A 13,405-nucleotide genomic window follows, 5' to 3' on the forward strand; every position below is an offset into this window, starting at 1 on the left:
TGAAGCCTCAATTGTGGAGAGCTGCTGAGGCGGCACGACCACGCCCTCAGGATGGTGTCTGTATGGGCCAGCCCCATCCACACCATCGTCTTCAGGCTTTTTAATAGTAGAAAAAATACAAAGACACTTAACTGTCAACAATACTCGTGTGGGACAATGAGCACAGACAAGGTTATCGCGATGAGTTAAAGACTTATTTTGAAATAAAATAGAGTTTGAGTTAATCACATGATATTTGGGTAACCTGCACAAGATCAGCTCGTATGACGTCCCTTGGCCGGAGCAGCCAGAGCTGCAGAGCTCGGCCTCTGGGTGGGTGTGGTGCTGATTCCAAGCCTCCTTAAATATGGTGGTGGTGTCGGAGGTTGAGAAGGGGTGTAGGACGCGGGGCAGACCGATGTGTTTCCATCAACCCCCAGGTTCTGAATGATTTGTGGAATAGATTCAGCACATTCCTGAAGACATCTCTCCGTAGTCGTTCAATTCTGTTGATAGGAAAAAACAAAATAAAGAAGAAATCGAACCGGATTTGTATTTCCTCAGGAGTTTGTATTGTTTGTTTTGGTCTTGTTTGGCTTTACAATGTTTACTCATGCTTTACAATGTTTAATTATGGCTTCCATTTGTTCTCGTCAAACGTGAGGTGAACAGCCAGTGGATCTTACTGCTTGGGTTCAGGTTAGGATGCTGTTTTCAGTTCCCTTTGGTCTAATGCTGTGGGATGTGGATCCATCTTGTCACTCAACTGCCTTTGGGACCTGAAAACATCTGATAAGATTTCATATTTTGGGCCAGCACACGCCTTGAAATAAAGCATGTGACTACAATGTTCTAATGCTGTGATATGATAAAGAACAATGAATATCAATCTATCTTTGCACATGGATGATATACTGTTATGGCCGCTCAGCTAGAGCTCCTTCCTATTAAACCTTTGATTGTGTAGCGTCCAGTTACTATAGCGCTGGCGTCCAGCCCCTGTGACTGACCATGAGGTGGGTGACCTCCACCTTTTCTCCTCCTTTGTCTGATTGAAGGAAGCTCAAACTGCTCTCCAGCTTCCAACAATCTCCCAAGCACCGTGTTGGCACGCCTCTGTCGCCTGTCACCTGTCGCCTGTCGCCTGTCGTCTGTCGCATGTCGCCTGTTGCTTGTGTTCAACCAAAAGAATCTCCAGCTATTGAGACAGTAACAAGGTAACATGATGTCACTGTACTTGATCCGGGTTTATTTACAAAGTATTACAGTGCTCCCTCACTATAGCGCCCCCTCTTGCCAGGCACCTTCATCTACCATCAACAAAAGATGTAATGTTTGGTGTGCTGTGGGGTACCTGTAGGGTGGGGTAGTTAGGTGTACTGTGGTACCTTGAGGTACGAGTGCACTAACATACAAGTTTTCCCGGTTAGGAGCCGTCGTTCCGTCGATGTTTTGTATTGATTTTGGAGCAGAAAGGTGAGTCATGACGAGCGAGCTTCAGGTGCCGCTGGGGGGCGTGGCCAGCGAATGCGGCCTCATCCCACGTCTCACTCCTTCACTTCACGTGGTGACCTGAGCGTGGAAGCTTCTCTTTTGCGTTTTGTGCTTTTTGTGCAGTTATTTGGCCACATTCTTTTTTCTAACCATGGGTCCTAAGAAAGTAAGTGCTGAGAAGAAGAAGCGGATGATGTGATTGAATTAAAGCATGAAGTCATAGAAAACCATGAGCCAGGTGTGCCTGGGATGGAATTGGCAAATGTTTTAAAGTTAAGCGAAAGTGAAGTGAATGCAGGAGGGAGAGGCAGGATGGTGTAGAATTCTGCAGCATGATGTAGGATGATGCAGGATGATGCAGGATGATGCAGGATGATGTAGGATGATGCAGGATGATGCATGATCATGCAGGATGATGTAGGGTGATGTAGGATTATGGAGGGGGATGCAGGATTATGTAGGATTATGGAGGGTGATGCAGGATGATGTAGAATGATGATGGATGATGAAAGATGATGCAGGATGATATTGGATTATGTATGATGATGCATGATGATGCAGGATGATGCAGGATGATGCAGTATGACATAGGATGATGTATGATGAAGCGTGAAGATACAGGATGGGGCAGCATGATGAAGGATGAAGGACGGTGATGCAGGATGGTGTAGGATTCTGCAGGATGGTGTAGGATTCTGCAGGATGATGCAGCATGATGTAGCATAATGTAGGATGATAGAGGGTGATTCAGGATGGTGTAGGTCTCTGCAGGATGATGCAGGATAATGCATGGTGATGCAGAATGATATAGGATGATGTAGGATGATGCAGAATGATGCATGATGGTGTAGGATGATGTAGGATGATGTATGATGATGCAGGGTGATGCATGATGATGCAGGATGATGATGCAGACCCCAGGATGCGGATCCTCAAGGCGTGGACCCTCAGGACATGGACCTACCTTACCCACATTTACACAGAAATACTTGTATTTATACTAGAGAGGTACAGTACAGAATATAGTACTGATATATATATATATATGTACAGTATATATATATATATATATATATATATAAAATGGGACTTTCAAACAGTGAATGTTGCTGTGATAGAAAGGTGTAGAACACACAGTGCATGGCAGCTTGCTGCGTATGGGAGCTCACAGTGTCCACGCTGACCCCTGTCCAGCCCTGAAAGCACCTACAATGGACACGTCAGCGTCTCAACTGGACCATGGAGCAATGGAAGAAGGTGGAGGTCTGATGAATCACCTTTTCTTCTACATCATGTGGAGGGGCGGGGTTAGGGTCCGATCCCGTGGAGCACCTGTGGGATGTGCTGGAACAACAAGCCTGATCCGTGGGGGCCCCACCTCCAGCTTGCAGGACTTAAAGGATCTGCTGCTAACGTCTTGGTGCCAGACGCCACAGGACACCTTCAGAGTCTGGTGGAGTCGCTGCCTCCACCTCACAGCTGTTTTGGGGGCACGAGGGGGAGGAGCTACATAATATTACTGTTTATTAGTGGTGCTTTAATGTTGTGGCTGATCTATGTGTATGTATATATATAATATAATAAATAATATAATATATATATAATTTTATATCATATATATATATATTATATATATAATATATATATAATATATATGTCTGTGTATATCCCTCCCTCCCTTTCTCTCCACCTCCTATCCTCTCTCCTCCACCACCTCCCCTTCCTCTCGCTCGCTCTCGTTGTGTCTTCAGTGCAGCTTCTCTCCATCGCAGGTAAGATTCTCTTTTCTTCCATCTTTTGTTTTCATTGATTTCATTTCATCTTTGTCTTGTTCTCTTGATGTGGTAGTTTATTCTCTCCCTCCTCCATCCACCTCATCTGTGCTTTGTTGGTGGAATCACATCCTACAAGTTTATTACTGTGTGTGTTACTGTGTTACTGTGTGTGTTACTGTGTTACTGTGTGTGTTACTGTGTTACTGTGTGTGTTACTGTGTGTGTGTGTGTGTTACTGTGTGTGTTACTTTGTATGTTACTGTGTGTGTTACTGTGTGTGTTACTGTGTGTGTTACTTTGTATGTTACTGTGTGTGTTACTGTGTATGTTACTGTGTATGTTACTGTGTGTGTTACTGTGTGTGTGTGTGTGTTACTGTGTGTGTTACTGTGTGTGTTACTGTGTGTGTTACTGTGTATGTTACTGTGTGTGCTACTGTGTATGTTACTGTGTGTGTTACTGTGTGTGTGTGTGTGTTACTGTGTGTGTTACTGTGTGTGTTACTGTGTGTGTTACTGTGTATGTTACTGTGTATGTTACTGTGTGTGTTACTGTGTGTGTGTGTGTGTTACTGTGTGTGTGTGTGTGTTACTGTGTGTGTTACTGTGTGTGTTACTGTGTGTGTTACTGTGTGTGTGTGTGTGTTACTGTGTGTGTTACTGTGTGTGTGTGTGTTACTGTGTGTGTTACTGTGTGTGTTACTGTGTGTGTGTGTGTGTGTTACTGTGTGTGTGTGTGTTACTGTGTGTGTGTGTGTGTGTTACTGTGTGTGTGTGTGTGTGTTACTGTGTGTGTTACTGTGTGTGTTACTGTGTGTTACTGTGTGTGTGTGTGTTACTGTGTGTGTTACTGTGTGTGTGTGTGTGTTACTGTGTGTGTTACTGTGTGTGTGTGTGTGTGTGTTACTGTGTGTGTTACTGTGTGTGTGTGTGTTACTGTGTGTGTTACTGTGTGTGTTACTGTGTGTGTGTGTGTGTTACTGTGTGTGTGTGTGTGTTACTGTGTGTGTGTGTGTGTTACTGTGTGTGTGTGTGTGTTACTGTGTGTGTGTGTGTTACTGTGTGTGTTACTGTGTGTGTTACTGTGTGTGTGTGTGTGTGTGTTACTGTGTGTGTGTGTGTGTTACTGTGTGTGTGTGCGTGTGTTACTGTGTGTGTTACTGTGTGTGTGTGTGTTACTGTGTGTGTGTGTGTGTGTGTTACTGTGTGTGTGTGTGTTACTGTGTGTGTGTGTGTTACTGTGTGTGTGTGTGTTACTGTGTGTGTGTGTGTGTGTGTGTGTATGTATTACTGTGTGTGTGTGTGTGTATTACTGTGTGTGTGTGTGTTACTGTGTGTTACTGTGTGTGTATGTGTGTTACTGTGTGTGTGTGTGTGTGTATTACTGTGTGTGTGTGTGTGTTACTGTGTGTGTGTGTGTTACTGTGTGTGTGTGTGTTACTGTGTGTGTTACTGTGTGTGTGTGTGTGTTACTGTGTGTGTGTGTGTTACTGTGTGTGTGTGTGTGTGCGTGTATTACTGTGTGTGTGTGTGTATTACTGTGTGTGTGTGTATTACTGTGTGTGTGTGTGTGTGTATGTATTACTGTGTGTGTGTGTGTGTATTACTGTGTGTGTGTTACTGTGTGTTACTGTGTGTGTATGTGTGTTACTGTGTGTGTGTGTGTGTATTACTGTGTGTGTGTGTGTGTTACTGTGTGTTACTGTGTGTGTGTGTGTGTGTGTGTGTGTTACTGTGTGTGTGTGTGTGTATTACTGTGTGTGTATGTGTGTTCCTGTGTGTGTGTGTGTGTGTGTATTACTGTGTGTGTGTGTGTGTTATTGTGTGTGTGTGTGTGTGTATGTATTACTGTGTGTGTGTGTATGTGTGTTACTGTGTGTGTGTGTGTGTGTGTATTACTGTGTGTGTGTGTGTGTGTGTGTGTGTGTGTGTGTATTACTGTGTGTGTGTATTACTGTGTGTGTGTGTGTGTTACTGTGTGTGTGTGTGTGTGTATTACTGTGTGTGTGTGTGTGTGTGTGCTACTGTGTGTGTGTGTGTGTGTGTATTACTGTGTGTGTGTGTGTGTGTGTATGTATTACTGTGTGTGTATGTGTGTTACTGTGTGTGTGTGTGTGTGTGTATGTATTACTGTGTGTGTGTGTGTGTGTGTGTGTGTGTCTGTATTACTGTGTGTGTGTGTTACTGTGTGTGTGTGTGTGTCCGTGCCTTTGCCCCTGGTCTCTAGGAACCTTAAAAGTCATTTCTATCCTGAATCCTCCTTGAACTGGTGCCACTCTGTCTCACTCTTCTCAACACGTTGTGTCTCACTCTTCTCAACACGTTGTGTCTCACTCTGCATGTGTGGATATTCACTGTGTGCGAGGTGTTATATAAATGAAGTATATTTTTATCATTATTATTATTATTTTCATTATTGTGTGTGTGTGTCTGAAATGTCACAGCGTGTTGTGTTGCGTAACTTTGTGCTGCAGGGTGTAGAGGCTTCCCCCTCCCCATCAACCCCACCCCCACCCCCCCGCAGGACAGATAGAAGTGTCACTGGATGGTTGCTCTCGCTCCGCTGGCGTGAGCTGTATCTGTGGCGGCTCCATGAACGATGCACTTTGTTATCACATTGTTTGTTAACATAAAGACCAGAAATATCATTGAACATGAAGCAGGATGTGATGTCAGAGTACGTGAGCGACGCTTGGATTTGCAGGTTGAACAGTTTGACGGATGCGTTCCAACAGAACCGTGCGGAGCCACGTTCCTCACCTGTCCAGGTGACAGCTGGTCCGAGGAGGGTCCTCTCGCCATGCGACAGTCAAGGTCCTGGTCCGTGGCGCCACGGACCAGGTCCACGGTGCGTCACCCAGCTGGTCTATGGAAAAACATCAACATAGAAACAAACAACATGTACATGGCAAAACATAAACATAGAAACATCAGACGACAACATGTATCGACAAAACAGAATTAATTAAGTTCATTACAACTGGTCACGTGGCCTCTTCCCGTCATAGTTATGGCAGCAAATGAGGGAGAAAAAGAGAGGGATGCAACCAGGAGGGTGCTGGGGTGCATCAAAGCAGGTGCTGGGTGGGTGTGTGTGTGTGTGTGTTTGTGTGATGTTCACCAGTGTGTACAGGACTTGTCCTATTATCTTCTGGTATACTAGGTTGGTATTACATCGTAGCCTCCAAGCAGCAGAAAAGGCTCCACCAGTCGCCCCCCCAGCCAACCACACCCTCACACCAGCCCAGCAGCACCCAACACCATGGAAGCCCCAGCACTGCCCAGCGCTCACGGGAGCTGCTGATGCAGGCTTCCTGTTTTCCACCTCTCTGTCAGTTCCGTCTGTTCTGTCTGTTGTCTGTTCTGTCTGTTCTGTCCGTTGTCTGTTCTGTCTGTTCTGTCTGTTCTGTCTGTTGTCTGTTCTGTCTGTTCTGTCCGTTGTCTGTTCTGTCTGTTCTGTCTGTTCTGTCTGTTGTCTGTTCTGTCTGTTGTCTGTTCTGTCTGTTCTGTCTGTTGTCTGTTCTGTCTGTTGTCTGTTCTGTCTGTTCTGTCTGTTGTCTGTTCTGTCTGTTGTCTGTTCTGTCTGTTCTGTCTGTTGTCTGTTCTGTCTGTTCTGTCCGTTGTCTGTTCTGTCTGTTGTCTGTTCTGTCTGTTGTCTGTTCTGTCTGTTGTCTGTTCTGTCTGTTCTGTCTGTTGTCTGTTCTGTCTGTTCTGTCCGTTGTCTGTTCTGTCTGTTGTCTGTTCTGTCTGTTGTCTGTTCTGTCTGTTCTGTCTGTTGTCTGTTCTGTCTGTTCTGTCTGTTCTGTCTGTTGTCTGTTCTGTCTGTTGTCTGTTCTGTCTGTTCTGTCTGTTGTCTGTTCTGTCTGTTGTCTGTTCTGTCTGTTCGTCAGTACAGTGCAACAAAGTGACAGTGACTGTCATTCACTGTGACAGAGCAGGAGGCTACAAAGCATCGTTCCACTGCAGGGTTACCGGTGTTTGGACGAATCGGCATGACAACCGCATCAGCATCAAAACAGACAATATCTGTTTCTGTTGTTTTCATCCAAATATTCTGTAAAGCCTGTTAGAAGGGGGGGGGGTGTCGCTGAGGGAAGTGTGGGCCACGCACATCCTCCCTACAAAGCAAGTGAGCTACGAGTAAATGAGTGTGTGTGTGTGTGTGTGTGTGTGTGTGTGTGTGTGTGTGTGCGATTGCTGGTTTTATTTTGGGAACCCCCCCCGACACAACGGAAACACTTCACCCCATAATTATCTGTCTGTCAAGAGCGCTAATCTCTCGATGTGTGTGTGGCTTCCTCTGCAGACTGAACAGATCTTTGGTTTAAGTTGGAGCTGAGCGTTGACACTGGAGGGTTGACGATGCAAATCCAAGATCGAGGTGGAAACAAATGACTGATCTGGAATCATTTTCCCGCTCATAGCAGTGGCTGGAACAGTGTGTTGTAGAGTAGAATCTGCAGAGGCTGATTCTACATCTGATTCAAGATGTTTATTTATCACATACATATACATACATATTCATACATCATACATCATCATCGTGAAATGAGGTTGCAACGCACCTGGAGATTATGCACAATAAGTACATACTGCCACAATAGCTAAACTAACAAACAAAATAACTGAAACAAACTGATTCCTAAAATCAAAATCAGAATCAGAATCAGAATCAGAATCGTCTTTATTGCCAAGTAAGTTACACAAACAAGGAATTTGTCTTGGTGTTCGGTGCAAACATGAAACATTAATGTAAAACAATGAGTAAAATACTAGTGAAATATATAAGAATATGTCAACTATGGCTGTTTTTGTTTGTTTGTTTGTTTTAAATAAAGCTGAACAGTTTGTGCAGGAATGTTCAAATGTTCAGTATAAAGTGTAACAGTAGTGAAATGTTCACAGTTAAAGTCCAGAAGAATGAGGAACGTGTGTTAAGGTAACGCAAGGATGCAGCCGTTCAGGTTAAGGCAAAGTGGAGGGATAGAGCTTTAGAGCTTTAGAGCTTTAGAAGGTTAGAACTTTAGAGGGTTAGAGGGTTAGCGCTTTAGAGGGTTAGAGCTTTAGAGGGTTAGAGGGTTAGCGCTTTAGAGGGTTAGAGCTTTAGAGGGTTAGAGCGGTAGAGGGTTAGAGGGTTAGAGCTTTAGAGGGTTAGAGGGGTAGAGGGTTAGAGGGTTAGAGCTTTAGAGGGTTAGAGCTTTAGAGGGTTAGAGGGTTAGAGCTTTAGAGGGTTAGAGCTTCAGAGGGTTAGAGGGTTAGAGCTTTAGAGGGTTAGAGCTTTAGAGGGTTAGAGGGTTAGAGCTTTAGAGGGTTAGAGGGTTAGAGCTTTAGAGGGTTAGAGCTTTAGAGGGTTAGAGGGATAGAGGGTTAGAGGGGTAGAGGGTTAGAGGGTTAGAGCTTTAGAGGGTTAGAGCTTTAGAGGGTTAGAGGGTTAGAGCTTTAGAGGGTTAGAGGGTTAGAGCTTTAGAGGGTTAGAGCTTTAGAGGGTTAGAGGGTTAGAGCTTTAGAGGGTTAGAGGGTTAGAGCTTTAGAGGGTTAGAGCTTTAGAGGGTTAGAGGGATAGAGGGGTAGAGGGGTAGAGGGTTAGAGGGTTAGAGCTTTAGAGGGTTAGAGCTTTAGAGGGTTAGAGGGTTAGAGCTTTAGAGGGTTAGAGGGTTAGAGCTTTAGAGGGTTAGAGGGTTAGAGCTTTAGAGGGTTAGAGCTTTAGAGGGTTAGAGGGATAGAGGGTTAAAGGGGTAGAGGGTTAGAGGGTTAGAGCTTTAGAGGGTTAGAGCTTTAGAGGGTTAGAGGGTTAGAGCTTTAGAGGGTTAGAGGGTTAGAGCTTTAGAGGGTTAGAGCTTTAGAGGGTTAGAGGGTTAGAGCTTTAGAGGGTTAGAGGGTTAGAGCTTTAGAGGGTTAGAGCTTTAGAGGGTTAGAGGGATAGAGGGTTAGAGGGGTAGAGGGTTAGAGGGTTAGAGCTTTAGAGGGTTAGAGCTTTAGAGGGTTAGAGGGTTAGAGCTTTAGAGGGTTAGAGCTTCAGAGGGTTAGAGGGTTAGAGCTTTAGAGGGTTAGAGCTTTAGAGGGTTAGAGGGTTAGAGCTTTAGAGGGTTAGAGGGTTAGAGCTTTAGAGGGTTAGAGCTTTAGAGGGTTAGAGGGATAGAGGGTTAGAGGGGTAGAGGGTTAGAGGGTTAGAGCTTTAGAGGGTTAGAGCTTTAGAGGGTTAGAGGGTTAGAGCTTTAGAGGGTTAGAGGGTTAGAGCTTTAGAGGGTTAGAGGGTTAGAGCTTTAGAGGGTTAGAGCTTTAGAGGGTTAGAGGGATAGAGGGTTAGAGGGGTAGAGGGTTAGAGGGTTAGAGCTTTAGAGGGTTAGAGCTTTAGAGGGTTAGAGGGTTAGAGCTTTAGAGGGTTAGAGGGTTAGAGCTTTAGAGGGTTAGAGGGTTAGAGCTTTAGAGGGTTAGAGCTTTAGAGGGTTAGAGGGTTAGAGCTTTAGAGCTTTAGAGGGTTAGAGCTTCAGAGGGTTAGAGGGTTAGAGCTTTAGAGGGTTAGAGCTTTAGAGGGTTAGAGGGTTAGAGCTTTAGAGGGTTAGAGGGTTAGAGCTTTAGAGGGTTAGAGCTTTAGAGGGTTAGAGGGATAGAGGGTTAGAGGGGTAGAGGGTTAGAGGGTTAGAGCTTTAGAGGGTTAGAGCTTTAGAGGGTTAGAGGGTTAGAGCTTTAGAGGGTTAGAGGGTTAGAGCTTTAGAGGGTTAGAGGGTTAGAGCTTTAGAGGGTTAGAGCTTTAGAGGGTTAGAGGGTTAGAGCTTTAGAGGGTTAGAGGGTTAGAGCTTTAGAGGGTTAGAGGGTTAGAGCTTTAGAGGGTTAGAGCTTTAGAGGGTTAGAGGGTTAGAGCTTTAGAGGGTTAGAGGGTTAGAGCTTTAGAGGGTTAGAGCTTTAGAGGGTTAGAGGGATAGAGGGTTAGAGGGGTAGAGGGTTAGAGGGTTAGAGCTTTAGAGGGTTAGAGCTTTAGAGGGTTAGAGGGTTAGAGCTTTAGAGGGTTAGAGGGTTAGAGCTTTAGAGGGTTAGAGGGTTAGAGCTTTAGAGGGTTAGAGCTTTAGAGGGTTAGAGGGATAGAGGGTTAGAGGGGTAGAGGGTTAGAGGGTTAGAGCTTTAGAGGGTTAGAGCTTTAGAGGGTTAGAGGGTTAGAGCTTTAGAGGGTTAGAGGGTTAGAGCTTTAGAGGGTTAGAGCTTTAGAGGGTTAGAGGGTTAGAGCTTTAGAGGGTTAGAGGGTTAGAGCTTTAGAGGGTTAGAGCTTTAGAGGGTTAGAGGGATAGAGGGTTAGAGGGGTAGAGGGTTAGAGGGTTAGAGCTTTAGAGGGTTAGAGCTTTAGAGGGTTAGAGGGTTAGAGCTTTAGAGGGTTAGAGCTTTAGAGGGTTAGAGGGTTAGAGCTTTAGAGGGTTAGAGCTTTAGAGGGTTAGAGGTTTAGAAGGTTAGAGCTTTAGAGGTTTAGAGGGTTAGAGCTTTAGAGGGTTAGGGCTTGAGAGGGTTAGAGCTTGAGAGGGTTAGAGGGTTAGAGCTTTAGAGGGTTAGAGGGTTAGAGCTTTAGAGGGTTAGAGCTTTAGAGGGTTAGAGGGTTAGAGCTTTAGAGGGTTAGAGGGTTAGAGCTTTAGAGGGTTAGAGCTTTAGAGGGTTAGAGGGATAGAGGGTTAGAGGGGTAGAGGGTTAGAGGGTTAGAGCTTTAGAGGGTTAGAGCTTTAGAGGGTTAGAGGGTTAGAGCTTTAGAGGGTTAGAGCTTTAGAGGGTTAGAGGGTTAGAGGGTTAGAGCTTTAGAGGGTTAGAGCTTTAGAGGGTTAGAGGGTTAGAGCTTTAGAGGGTTAGAGCTTTAGAGGGTTAGAGGTTTAGAAGGTTAGAGCTTTAGAGGTTTAGAGGGTTAGAGCTTTAGAGGGTTAGGGCTTGAGAGGGTTAGAGCTTGAGAGGGTTAGAGGGTTAGAGCTTTAGAGGGTTAGAGGGTTAGAGCTTTAGAGGGTTAGAGCTTTAGAGGGTTAGAGGGTTAGAGCTTTAGAGGGTTAGAGCTTTAGAGGGTTAGAGGGATAGAGGGTTAGAGGGGTAGAGGGTTAGAGGGTTAGAGCTTTAGAGGGTTAGAGCTTTAGAGGGTTAGAGGGTTAGAGCTTTAGAGGGTTAGAGCTTTAGAGGGTTAGAGGGTTAGAGCTTTAGAGGGTTAGAGCTTTAGAGGGTTAGAGCTTTAGAGGGTTAGAGGGTTAGAGCTTTAGAGGGTTAGAGCTTTAGAGGGTTAGAGGGTTAGAGCTTTAGAGGGTTAGAGCTTTAGAGGGTTAGAGGTTTAGAAGGTTAGAGCTTTAGAGATTTAGAGGGTTAGAGCTTTAGAGGGTTAGGGCTTGAGAGGGTTAGAGCTTGAGAGGGTTAGAGGGTTAGAGGTTTAGAGGGTTAGAGGGTTAGAGGGTTAGAGCTTTAGAGGGTTAGAGGGTTAGAGGTTTAGAGGGTTAGAGCTTTAGAGGGTTAGAGGATAAGATCTTTAGAGGGTTAGAGCTTAAGAGGGTTAGAGCTTAAGAGGGTTAGAGCTTTGGAGGGTTAGAGGGTTAGAGCTTTAGAGGGTTAGAGCTTTAGAAGGTTAGAGCTTTAGAGGGTTAGAGTTTTAGAAGGTTAGAGCTTTAGAAGGTTAGAGCTTTAGAGGGTTAGAGTTTTAGAAGGTTAGAGCTTTAGAGGGTTAGAGCTTTAGAGGTTTAGAGGGTTAGAGGTTTAGAGGGTTAGAGGGTTAGAGCTTTAGAGCGTTAGAGGGTTAGAGCTTTAGAGGGTTAGAGCTTTAGAGGGTTAGAGCTTAAGAGGGTTAGAGCTTTGGAGGGTTAGAGGGTTAGAGCTTTAGAGGGTTAGAGCTTTAGAAGGTTAGAGCTTTAGAGGGTTAGAGTTTTAGAAGGTGAGAGCGGTTTGAAAGTTAAGAGGCTTAAAGGGTTACAGGTTTAAAGATTTAGAGGTTTAGAGGTTTTGAGCTTTGAGCTTTGAGCTCTTCTCAGATTTCAGACACACACACACAATAGAAGAGAAAGGTACCGGTCCTGGAGGCGTACAGGTCCTGGAGAGATGGTAGATTGCAGCCAATCACCTTCTCAGCAGAGGGAATGACACGCTGCAGTCTGCCCTTGTCCTTGGTGGTTGCAGCAGCGTACCAGATGGTGATGGAGGAGGTGAGATGATCGAGGTGTAGAAGTGCACCATCATCGTCTCTGGCAGGTTGAACTTCCACAGCTGCCGCTGGAAGTACATCCTCTGCTTGGCTTTCTTGATGATGGAGATGATGTTCAACTCCCACTTGAGGTCCTGGAAAAGGATGGTTCCCAGGAAGCGGCAGGACTCCACAGAGTCGACTGGGGAGTCACACAGGGTGATGGGGGTGATGGGGTTGATTGGGGTGAGTGGGGCAGCGTTCTTCCTGAAGTCCACAGCCATCTCCACTGTCTTCACAGCGTTGAGCTCCAGGTTGTTCTGGCTGCACCAAGTCACCAGATGGTCAAGCTCCCACCTGTAGGCGGACTCATCCCCACCAGAGATGAGCCCAATGAGGGTGGTGTTGTCCGCAAATTTCAGGTTGACAGACTGGTGGCTGGAGGTGCAGCTGTTGGTGTTTTTGGAGAAGAGCAGAGGAGAAAGAATGCAGCCTTGAGGGGAACCGGTGCTGATGGTCTGGGAGTCAGAGATGTGTTTTCCCAGCTTCACGTGCTGCTTCCTGTCAGACCGTCAAGTCCGTGATCCACCTGCAGGTGGAGTCAGGCAGGCTCAGCTGGGAGAGCTTGTGCTGCAGAAGAGCCGGGATGATTTTGTTGAAGGCGGAGCTGAAATCCACAAACAGGATCCTGGCGTAGGTTCCTGTGGAGTCCAGGTGCTGGAGGATGAAGTGGTGGGCCTAGTTAAGCCCTGATGTTCATGAACTCTTCTCTGGTGAACGAGCTCCGGAATTGTCACAAAAAAACTAATTTAACAAACAAAATGAGACATAACAACGTGCACCGACACACCGAGGCCAGCGTACGAGGCGCCATCTTGGTGATAATCAAAATCAAAACGTCATCATCGTCGTCGATCATCAAAACGTCATTCACTTAGTAAAGAGAATAAAATAAGAGTAAAAAGGTAATATACTGAGTGGGGGTACAAAATAGAAAATAAGGGGAATATGCTATTATGCATATACAGATATGT

The sequence above is a fragment of the Zeus faber genome (assembly GCF_960531495.2).
Source record: "Zeus faber genome assembly, chromosome: 20".
NCBI classification, from domain to species: Eukaryota; Metazoa; Chordata; class Actinopteri; order Zeiformes; family Zeidae; genus Zeus; species Zeus faber.